The 12,368-nt window shown below is 39.2% G+C and overlaps 1 protein-coding gene across 3 annotated transcripts in view; it reads right to left on the bottom strand.

Annotated features, from left to right (window-relative positions):
• Window positions 1–12,368, bottom strand: part of BAZ2B (bromodomain adjacent to zinc finger domain 2B) — a 232,511-nt gene that overhangs the window by 163,242 nt on the left and 56,901 nt on the right. The window contains exon 1 of one of the 3 annotated variants that reach the window (XM_038751843.1): window positions 1,247–1,270. The exons of the other annotated variants lie outside the window; for them this stretch is intronic. The gene's annotated coding sequence lies outside the window, so the exon portion shown is untranslated. Of the gene's footprint in view, window positions 1–1,246; window positions 1,271–12,368 lie in introns of those variants that run through there. 3 annotated transcript variants of the gene reach the window in all.

A 12,368-nucleotide genomic window follows, 5' to 3' on the forward strand; every position in this document is an offset into this window, starting at 1 on the left:
TAAACATAACCAAAAAGTAGGATTATATGGTTGTGGGAAAACACTGTACCTAATATTTTCGGCCTACCTGCTGTATTAACCGAGCAAAGGTGTTATTTATTGATCAGACAATCAACGTTCATCCAGCTGCTCTACCTCAAAGAGTTGTGTCTCCCCACCTCCCTAACCTTGTGCTGGGAAGGGAGGCGGCGGAGGGAGGTTCAGGAAGGGCCTTGAAGAAGACTGAGAGGAGCCTCCATCCTGACAACCATGCCTCTTCCCTATTGTCCTAATTCACTTCCTTTAAGCTCCCATCTAGACCAGCTCTATATGGAAATTTCTCCCACACGTCCACCTGAGGAGGCTGTCACCCTTTTCTGCAAGGCGGAGCCCTCGGATTATTTTAACTAACTTTTGATTATTATACTGCACACGTGTGAAGATGCTTTTCATTTAGGTTTCAGATATATATGTCTAATATCACACCCAGATCTCCAGGAATAATGGACTGTGTGCTCACAGAACCTTGTATCAGGGAAAAGTCATGTTGTATATATGTATATATATATATATATATATATATATATATATATATATATAATGGCATTTATTAAGCACTTACTATGTGCAAAGCACTGTTCTAAGCGCTGGGGAGGTTACAAGATGATCAGGTTGTCCCACGGGGGGCTCACAGTTGTAGTGTTGGCGTCACATTTAATGCCGTGAGAATACGCACAAGAGTTTCTTCCAATACCACACTGCACTCTACCCTGGAACATGTATCATTGAAATAAAGCCCTTTAATTCTGCTATTGTGTTCTACCCAAAATGTGAAGACACATGTTCTGACATAACATTTTTAATCATGAGTCTGAAATAATTCTCACTGAAATAGGTGATGAATGAAATATGGACAAATATCTATCCATCCATCTTTCAGTAGGCTTAAAGCATGGTACGATTTCATGTTCAAAGATTTCACTTATGATGCTATTTCTCATGAACCATAGATTATGCTAAAAGAACCCACTCTGACCATTAGTGACCTTCCCCTAAAATGATTCCATGAATCAAGGAGGTATCAGCTCTACCCTGCTTCCTTCTTTCTCTCAATCAAGAAGTTTGTAATAACCCTATAGATTTTTAACATAAATCTACCAATGCATTTTTAGTGAAAGGTTGTAAAAGATGACACCTCATCCTAACAAAACAGTTCACTTCTTATCAAATTTGTTTTATTCTAAGTCAGATAAATTAAATCTCTTACGGTCTCTTTTGGCTGCAGTCAGATTACTTGTCCAGCGAGGACTACAACCCGATTGATGAAAGAGATATTCTAATGCAGCAACCTTGACCCTGAAAAGCAAAGGGTCATTTTGTTCAGTGATGAACAGTGATTGCTTTCTATAACTTTAACAATTGCCAGGTGGCTTTCATAGGTTGGAGTTGTGAAATGCCTCCACTTTTAATTTTAACAATGACTTATGACCCTTCAATATAGGTCAACTGCCCAATTGAACATCTTCTACATGATGTTATACACTCTTGGGGCCATAGAGTCCCTTTGTATCATACAAAAAAATTCCATCACATGTACTAAAGCAGATTATCAATCCATCATCTCATTATCCTTAAAATGTGTAGTAAAATAAACGTATAAATATGGTTTCAAACAATAAAGAAAACTTTTTAAAAATGCTTTTAACTCCAACACAATCTCCAATTTGGCTCTGCCACATGAGGGATGGGTAATGTCTTATGTATGTGAAATGAAACCTAACAGCAAGACATAAAATAACAATTCTACCTAGCAGTCTGAAAAAAATTTAAAGGTAAAACTATTTTCTAGACAAAAAAAAATGGAAATGCATCTTCTACAGTAAGGGCTCTTGAACCTGTTTACAGAAGAAAGTAAAATTTTCAAAAGCCTACTTGTAAGCAAACACTGAGACGCAGCGTGGCTCAGTGGAAAGAGCCCGGGCTTTGGAGTCAGAGCTCATGGGTTCAAATCCCTGCTCCACCAATTGTCAGCTGTGTGACTTTGGGCAAGTCACTTCACTTCTCTGTGCCTCAGTTACCTCATCTGTAAAATGGGAATTAAGACTGTAAATCCCCAGTGGCTGATCACCTTGTAACCTCCCCAGCGCTTAGAACAGTGCTTTGCTTAATAAATGCCATCATTATTATTATTATTAAAAGTAAAAGCAATTCTCTAAATGTTCAAATAATCAGACTCCACAACTGCCTTGAGGAGCCAGCTATGATTTCTGTAGTATTTTAAACTTTGCTTACATTAATTAACTGCCTGTAGTCCTTCTGACAGAATTCAACGTAAAAATATGTTCCTTCCAAATTTATGGTCCCTGATTTGCATAAAAATATGTAGTTTAAAAGGTGACAAATCGCATGAAAAGTTGCATTCTTTCACTAAATCTTTCAAGAAACTTGAAAATATTTCTACCACTTATCTTATTGAGAAATGCAAGCACCCTTAAAAGCTTACTCCTTAAAAATCCAGGTAATAAAACATGTTTATGTTTCTTGATAATGAAACACCTCAATTTGGTACTGAATTATGATGACTGCTATTTATCTACTTTTAGGGAATAAAAGGTGAGGGCAATTTATTAAAGCACAGGAGAAACTCCTGAATACTGGAAGGTCACAGCCTGTGAGCTTAGCTGCTAGCAAAAACATCTATGATGCTCCAAAGCTGCCATTTTTCTTCCTTGACAAAGACTCCATCTGCCACAGAGCCATTTACAGCCTCAGAGTCAGAATATCAATGATTTCCAACCATTCTGCAAGTCTGCTTTCACCTTGACATCACCTCTGTAATACATCTAAAACAGATGATACATATATCCCCTCTAAAGGCTTATAAGCCCATGCTTTATTCAGCTGATAGGCATTTAAGCTACCCGCTAATGTACCATTTTTAATTCTCACTGAATTGCATAAAAAGAACTCTTAAAGTGGACAGCTTTCCAGGAATTCCTCTTGGTTTACCAACATAATTCAAACCGGGTGCATTCAGAAAATTTTGAAACCTGAAAAACGTACGCCAATGTAGGTTTCAAAGCGAAGCACGATTGATGAAATAGAGAAAAACTACAGGGTACACAACGTTATCGTAGGCAGAACGTACCAACGCTCCAAACTTAGAAAACTTGAAAGTGTCAATGAAACAATATTTCATCATCATCACCATCAATCGTATTTATTGAGCGCTTACTATGTGCAGAGCACTGTACTAAGCGCTTGGGAAGTACAAATTGGCAACATATAGAGACAGTCCCTACCCAACAGTGGGCTCACAGTCTAAAAGGGGGAGACAGAGAACAAAAACAAACATACTAACAAAATAAAATAAACAGAATAGATATGTACAAATAAAATAAATAAATAATTAAATAAATAATTAAATAAATAAATATTTGAAAAATGTCTAGACCTTGGTCGATAAGAGCATTCGCCAGTGCAAATTCTCTGCCTTGTGAAGATTTCTTACCAGTATCAAGTAGACAAAACCAGTTGCCTTTGACAATTAAATACTACAGAAAATTCAGTTTACGTCTGAACCTTCCCAGGTGCCACCTGTACGGTAAAGCTTAATAAACCACTTTTCTTACTCACAAATGCTAATCATTGCCTGACAATACACTATCAAAATCTGTTCTTTCGCCCTTTTAGGCGAACAGCCACAATCAGCTCTAGTTATCGATATCAGTATCTGTGTTGCTGGGAATGATTATGCTTGTTCATTTAAACAGCACGTGAATCTCCGCACATATGCCCACGTTATTTTTGTCTCAAAGTGAACAGGTTCCAAAGGCAGGACAAAACTGTGACAGAAAAGCCTCTCACATCCTAACGCTCACTGTAGTCAACGATTTGAACGCCACAACTGCCCTCCGAAGCTGCTATGACCCTTCCTGCAGCCTTCCGGCAACAGTCCATGTTTCCAACTTTCCAGCACACAAATCCACGTGTAGGAAAAAACCTACAAGGAAGTGTGGGAAAAGGCCAATTATGTAAGCTTGGGAGAATGCTGGGGAAAGCCATGCTGAGAAGCAACCTCGCCTAGTGGATACCACATGGGCCTGGGATTTAGAAAAGCCTGGGTTCTAATCCCAGCTTTCCCACTTGTCTCTGTGCCTCAGTTACCTCATCTGTAAAATGGGAATTAATACTGTAAGCCCCACATAGGCCATGGACTGTGTCCAACCTGATTAGCTTGTATCTATCCCAGCACTTAGTACGGCCTAGCACATATTAAATGCTTTAACAAATATATTTTTTTAAAAAAAAACCCTTGCCAGCCCAAGTCTTAGTTGGGTTGTGGAGCCCTAGAAGGACTCTTGGTTAAAACTGTTTTGAGCCTCAGATGCACTCTTGTTTCTACAAAGCCCTTGTGGTATATGGAAGGAGAAGTATCCTACTGGTTTTCTAGCTAATAATAATAATAATGATGGCATTTGTTAAGCGCTTACTATGTGTCAAGCACTGTTCTAAACTCTGTGGTAATAATAATAATAATGATGGCATTTATTAAGCGCTTACTATGTGCAAAGCACTGTTCTAAGCGCTGGGGGGGCTACAAGGGGATCAGGTTGTCCCACGTGGGGCTCACAGTCTTCATCCCCATTTTACAGATGAGGTAACTGAGGCTCAGAGAAGTTAACTGACTTGCCCAAGGTCACACAGCAGACATGTGGCAGTGCCGGGATTAGAACCCATGACCTCCTACTCCCAAGCCCAGGTTCTTCCCACTGAACCAAGCTGCTTCAAGCTAACAGTTGGTTCCACTGAACCAAGCTAACACTATGATGAGCAGTAATTTCTCTCCAAATGATCTTAATGTTTATTTTATAAGGCAACATACATACTTAGGAAGAATCTTATTCTATGGAGTTCAAAGAATCTTAGAATTCCTGCAATTCAAGCAAGCTGCTCATTATTCCCATTTTATACTAGAAAAACTAAGCCAAAGTGCCCATGAACTTGAATACATTCAGAGACTTCCTAAAACTGTTGGACATTTTAACTGAGATTCCTGGTCATGATTTGCAAACCACATAGACAGAAACATTAACCATTTAAAAGACATTTCTGATTTCCTCTGATACTGAGATTTTCCGAAGATGCTAACTGCTATTTTTCAATAACGAAATCTACTCCAATTTCCAGTTTTTAAAAGTCATAATTCAGGGCACATTTGCCAATGAATCAACATTACAGTATTTATAAATTGTGCTTTCAACAGGGACAATTCAAATAAAAAACTTATTTTTACTAATTATTAACATATAGGCTTGCTCTGAAAATATCCTTCCCTCAGTTGCCCATAACTCATTTAGAAAAGAGACATCATAACTTTGATTTTACCGAGCAGGTTTTTCAATATACAAATAAGGTGAAAAATTAAAACTTTAATGGTTTAAGAGCCATAATTGCCTTCTGTCTTCTATTAAAAACTGGAATGCTTATCACAAACACTTGAAACAGTGTTAACCAAGCTTATTATTCTTAGTTTCTTAGTCAGTTATAATTATTGTTATTATACTAAGTAAAGATATAATTAAATCTGCAGGTGCTGTACATGTTCTAAAAGGGTGAATTCTTATACTCTGTGATAGATTGGTTTTGTGCCTCATTTTAAATCTCTAAAATGAAGCAGAATATGTTTTTGATTTTTTTTTCCCTAAGGTAAATTTGTAAAAGCTTTCTTAATGATTTTCCCTTCAAACCTGGGCCTGGGATTTGGGAGTTTTTCTTTGGTTTGGAGCAAGGGATCGGGAGGTGGGGTGGGGTGGAATTGTTGCTAAATTGATGCTTATCCAGGTACCAGAAATAAAATCAAGGATATTCAGTGATGAAGAAAGTGTCCGATTGTGGCAGTACTTAAAAGTTTCCAGGGGAACAAATAACAAGCAACAAGTGTTTGTCTACACTGCCACTGCTCATTTAACTATAGTTGCATATGTTGGAGCTAAATTTACCCAAATCCTGAAATCTAGGACGTAGTGGAGCCCACAGGTCCGGTAGTTGCTGTGATGCTGCCACTTCTATGATATAATGTTGCTTCTGTACTACTATCTAGATAATAGCCAAAAAGAACTTAAATTCAGCCCTATTAGCATTGAGCATTCTAGAAATTGGCTAGATTAGAAGCAACAACCGCACAAAATCTTGTGTACTTTCACGTGATATTTAACCCTATGCTCTCATCCACCCGTTGTTGGGTAGGGACCGTCTCTATATGTTGCCGACTTGTACTTCCCAAGCGCTTAGTACAGTGTTCTGCACACAGTAAGCGCTCAATAAATACGATTGAATTTGTTCAGGTAGAGGCAGGCCTTCAGGACTTCAGGAAGGTTGGAAAAACTCTAGCTTACATCAATAACAGTCCAGTGAGAACTCACTTTCCTGAGTTTCTTTCAAAGACGATAATTCTTAAATCATGCTAGCTGGGCCATCTTACTATGAGCCAGAGTAGCAGTAGAGGCTAAGGTATTAATAAAACTCCCAAACGTCAGTTCAAGAAATCAACGAAATGCTAATGTGTTGTGACTATATTCATAATTCATTCATCAATAGTTAATATTTGAATATTAGCAATGTACTGAGCATTGTTCAAAGCGAGATGAGACATCTTTGCCCAATGGTCTTCTGCTACTTAAAATATCTGAAAGCAGGCAACTTTCCAAATTGGCAACATGCTTTATTCCATTCATTCGCAGGGCATCCACTTCTTTGAGTAGATTTACATTGTCCCTAAGGCGTAAGGAGTAAATGGATGATTTAATACGAGACTGGTCTGTGCAATACTAAACCGCTTGAATAATTACACTAACCGAGGCCGCTCATGATTGATAGTAATAGCTGTTTTTTCCTTATCTGGTTCTCATCAGGACTCACTTCATGCAGGTAAACGTTTAAAATACATAATTGCCTAGAGAGTAGATGCCTGCTTTGAAACCTTTTGGCTAGTACTGCAGCCAAATAGATACCCCCTTGCCTGTCTACCAAAGATGCCTAAATGGATTCTGTCAACATAAAGTCAGGGAATCCTTGATTAATCTAGGGGTGTTGGAAATGCACCTTATGAAACCTGATTTTGCCAATAGCCCAACTGCAGCCTCAGCAAAGGCCCAGGATGGGATGCTTTTCAGCTATGATTCCTATAGTGAAGTCAGAGGAGAGGTGGGTTTTTTTGGAATAACTGATGAGCAGGATTTTGGAAAAGTGATAGTCACCCCAGTCCCACAATACTCATGAAAATACATTTTTGCTGTACTATTTCTCCTTAGTATAATGCCTGTCTCACTGTAGACTGTAAGATCTTTGTGAGCAGGGGTTGTATTTACCAACTCTATTACATTATACTTTCCCAAATGCTTAATACATTGCTCTACACACAGTAGCATTCAATAAATATTTGTGGTATTTATTAAGCACGTACTATTGCCAACCACTATACTTAGCGCTGGGTAAATACAAGGTAAGCAGGTCGGACACAGACCGTCTCACATGGGGCTCACAATCTCTACGTAGGAGGGAGAACAGAAACTGAATCCCCATTTTGGAGTTGAGGAAACTGAGGCACAGAGAAGTTCAGTGTCTTGCCCAAGGTCACAGCAGGCAAGTTGTGGACTGTGGATTAGAACTAAGGTCCTTTCGCTCCCAGGCCCGTGTTTTATCCAAAAGGCCACACTGATTCCCATTTTGATACTCAGTGTTGTGGCCATTTAGATGGAGAGAGAAAGAGTTGAAAGAGTAGACACATTAGAGGCAGAGGGGGAAGAAGAGAAAAGAAAAAGAAAAAAAATAGAGGACAAAGAGAAGCAGACTTGAAATGCCTTGATAATCGAAAAGACCTGGATTCATTACTCCTTTTTGCTTGGGCCAATATGAATGATCCTTTTCTCTAAAATAATTTTCTATTATCTATCTATATTGGAGATAGTCTTCCATGTCAATCAATCAGTGGCATTTATTGAGTTCTTACTGTGTGCAGATCTCTGCACTAAGTGCCTGGCTTGTTAGGCATGTGATTCAGTGATCTGAAAAAAACATTCAATTCATACCCTACCAGAGTGTTAAATAGTTCTTAGAAACGAACTTCCATAAACTAGAACAAGGAGTTTCACAGCAGAAGGTTCTTCTCTTTAAAATTCAAGGCTTCTCACTAATTCCCAGACTATATTTGGCAATTTTCAGGAAACAATTCAATTGTCTTTGACTTGGTTTACATTAACTCCATCCTTTAATTGTTCTACTATAAATAACTTATTTTGTGTTTATTTTTATTTCATCCTGCCAGTTTTACTGGTAATTTTAACCTTGTTCTACCCAGTATCATTCAGTGTGGATGACTAACAAATTTCATCATTTCAATTCTATTTGAGAGCAGGATGGCCTAGAAAAAAAAAAAGACAATTTTAAGCCTGAAAGTTACAGGACCTGGGTTCTAATTCTAGTTCTGCCACTTACCTGCTGACATGACCTGGTTAGACTAGTCATTAACTTCGCTGTGCCTCAGTTCCCTCATTTACAAAACTGGTATCCATTATCTGTTCTTCCTCCTACCTGATTATCTTCTATTTGCCCCAGCACTTAGTATAGTTCTTGGCACATAGTAACTGCTTAAATTACCACAATTATTAGTAGTAGTATTGGAAATTTCTGAATTTCCAAGAAATCCTTCCAGTCCAGCTGAAAGTCTATAAGACTATCAGACATCCAAGATGCTTCTCTATGCTGATAACTGTCCTCTGGAATCAATCCTACCAGCCCAAAAATTTGAAGGCTGAAATTACGTACAATCTGCTCCAGGTAAATTGTACATACCACCAAGATTTTCAATAGCAAATATGAATCGAATATTATTGCCAAATTATACTATTTTGGACTTATTAGCTGAGAAGCAAAAATAGAGGAAAACCAAATAAGACAAGATGTCTTTGACAAAACAGAGCACAAGCTACTGAGTTTGGAGTAAAAGAACTAGCAGACCTTTTTAATGGAAATAAGGTTTACAAGTGTTATAGCATTTACAACCATTTTTTTAAAAAAATTCAATGGTTTCACCACCATCACCATAGTACAGTGAACCTGAGAAGGAAGGTGACGTAAAAGAAGAAGCACAGGGCTGGGGGTCAGAAGGACCTGTGTTCTAATCCCAGATCTGTCACTTATCTGTATGACCTTGGGCAAATCATTTCACTTCTCTGCACCTCAGTTACCTCTTCTGTAAAATGGGGATTAAGATTGTGAGCCCCACGTCGGACATGGTCTGTGTCCAACTTGATTAGGTTATATCTACCCCAGCACTTAACCAACCCCATATACAGGTTACTGCCTTTCCATTTTATCCCCTCCCTTCCCTGTTGATAAAGTGGTTGCTCCGGAGATTTCTTTCACTAAGATGGAGTCGTAAGGAAGCACACAGCGGAATGAGCACACGCCTGGGAGTCCGCTGACCTGGCTTCTAATCCCGGGTCTGCCACTTGCCTGCTGTGTGACCTTCAGTAAGTCACTTGAATTTGATTTTTAGCAATAGTGGTTTGGGCAGTGTCGCTCGCATCCTCTCATCCTTGCCTGTCAGGATCCCGCTGGGGCCCGGGGAGTAATGAACGAGTGGGCAGTCTGCCCACTGAAAAGGGCACACAAAGGTTTTAATAAGTAGGACCCATTTACAACAAAAGGAATCACAACAGAATACTGATGTTGTGAATTACTGAGCACACAGTTATCTCGATAGGCACTACGGTCTCCATCCCCGACAATATACGTCCATTGTCAGGATTCCTGTTGGGCCTGCCCACTTCGCAGAATGCATTACATGGTTTTTCAGTCGGAAACCTTTCACCACTGATGGTAAATACCCCAGCTGGGATTCCCATACTTGTACCACCAGGACTAGAACCTAGATCTTCTGATTCCCAGACCTGTGCACTCTTTCCACTGGCCCAATAGCAAGCTTAAAGGGCACTGAAATAAGAGATCCTTTTGGATGCTGTCCAATTTTCTTGAAGTGAAATGTTCACAAGATGCTCCTCTAAACTCCTGTCTAGAAATCTTCCACGCGGTCTCTAAGCCCAACACGGTTCCATTCTGCTCCAAACACAGTCAACACCAGTAAGTGAGAAAGCAAAGCAGTACCAAGAATACTCTAAACATTCACATATTTTAGAGAATTAAAATGTGCAGTTTTAGCAAAATATAGAATTTTAAATTAAAAAAAAAACCCAACTTCTTTGGATTGAGAATTGAAAATCTTTAAGCTTTCTAAAATGAGCGATACTTTCTTTTTACCAAAGGACACATTAAATTGTTCCTGCAGGTCCTGCTTTTCTATCTTGAGAAAGAAAAGTAGGTAAACAAGTATCTCAGGAACACCTTTTTATGTTTTCAGGTATAAAAGCAGGTCATAACCTTTTCTGGAATTGGATCAGTTAGTACTTCTCAAACATAACCCACATAAGGCATGGCCAACATTCATGTCAAAGTAATTTATTAACGAGTATGCCATTTTTAAAGCCAAAAAAGAAGGATGTTAAAATGATTAACAATTAATATTTGGATTTTTTTAAGTGACAAGGCCCCAAAACGTGCTTTTTCACATCATTAACTGGCCCCTGAGATGCCTGAAAGTGCTAAACACTTCCTAAAGGTACAAATGTACTTTTAGAAATGGAATCCAAATCCTCTCCTCCTCCTAACTTCTCCATCTGCATTGACAAGACCACCACCATCACTGTCCTAGAAGCCTCCAACCTTGGTGTCATCTTTGATGCCTCACAGTCTTCTCACTCTCTTTTAACATTTACATTCAGCCTACAGCTATATCCTATTGGGTCTTTTTTTAATGGTATTTGCTAAGCACTTGCTATGTTTCAGGCACTGTACTAAGTGCTGCAATAGAGGCAAGTTAATCAGATTGGACAGTCACTATCCCACATAGGGCTCACAGTCTTAATCCCCATTTTACAAATGAGGTAACAGGCACAGAGAAGAGAAGTGACTTTCCCACGGTCACACAGCAGGTAAGTGGCAAAGCTGGGACAAGAACTACTAGAAATAAAATTAAAAATAGTTGCCATAATATTTTTCAAGTCTGCCCCTTCCTCTCCACCCAAATGGTCCCCACCCTGAACTTCAAAAAGTCCACTCAGTTTTCCTCCAACTTGGAGGCTGCATTCTTGCAAAACCCTACCTTAAAGGAAAACACACAATGTAGCTCTCACCACGTCCACCTTTGCACACACACACCCCCTCATGCATACAAATGCATGCTCACAAACTTTGTTTCTTCTGACATTGGGTCACACTTTATCCAAACAGACTCACTGTCCAATGACCATTTCCTTTTTCCTAACATTATCATGCCAAAACTCATGGCAAAACTGGGCAGACTGAACTGGCTGATTCACATCCTTTTACCACCTGAAAATAGGCTTTGAGGCCCTTTCGCAGTATTCCCTGTTTTAATTCACCACTGCTTTCCTCACAACTTGTGCCCTCCACTTTCACCAAATCTATTTCCTGCCTCTTACAGGTGACTTACCTCTCTCTGGGTCTTGGCACATATCGTTTCTCCCATTAGAACAAAAGCGTTATTAAAGCACAGGCAAAATCTTGTTATTTCCACATTATTGGCAGGGATCATGCCTGCTAATTCTGCTGTATTGTGCTCTTCCAAGCGCTTAATACAGTGTTCTGCACATAGTAAGTACTCCATAAATACCACTGATCGATTACCAAGGGCCTAGTACTCATCTACCTTTAGTTTATACTACTGAACAGTTTCTGTGGACTGGCAAAATTAACCCATTCAACATAATTACAATTTTGTGATGATTTATATAACACTCAACTGATCAGTGATACTTATTAAGCACTTGGTGTGTGCAGAACACCATACTAATTATTTGGAAGGGAACAATACAGCAGAGTTGGAAAACGTGACCCCTGCCCTCAAGGAGCTTACTTACTTTAATTTACTCAATGTCCAGGGAATAGGAATTTTCTTCTGTGTAAGACAAATTCCTCGCTTTAGATGTCTAAAACAGAACTTTTCATCTTCCCACCCAAACCCAGCCCTTCCTCTGACTTGCCTATCATTGTAATATCACCACCACCTTCTCTGTCTCGGGAGCCTGTACTCCCAGCATTATCCTTGAGGAGAAGGATCATGTCTACTTCATTGTATGCTCCCTAATTAGAGTGCTCCGCTCGCAGGAACCGCTCAATAAATACCATTGCCTGACTGATTTCTTGGGGATTTGTCACAACCATATTCGCTGTCAATCGTAGGCTTCTTTCCTAAATTCTGACTTGCTGACTGCCTTTACAACCAGTTCTCCAAGGAATACCTTGACCAA

Source organism: Tachyglossus aculeatus, chromosome 9 (genome assembly GCF_015852505.1).
Source record: "Tachyglossus aculeatus isolate mTacAcu1 chromosome 9, mTacAcu1.pri, whole genome shotgun sequence".
NCBI classification, from domain to species: domain Eukaryota; kingdom Metazoa; phylum Chordata; class Mammalia; order Monotremata; family Tachyglossidae; genus Tachyglossus; species Tachyglossus aculeatus.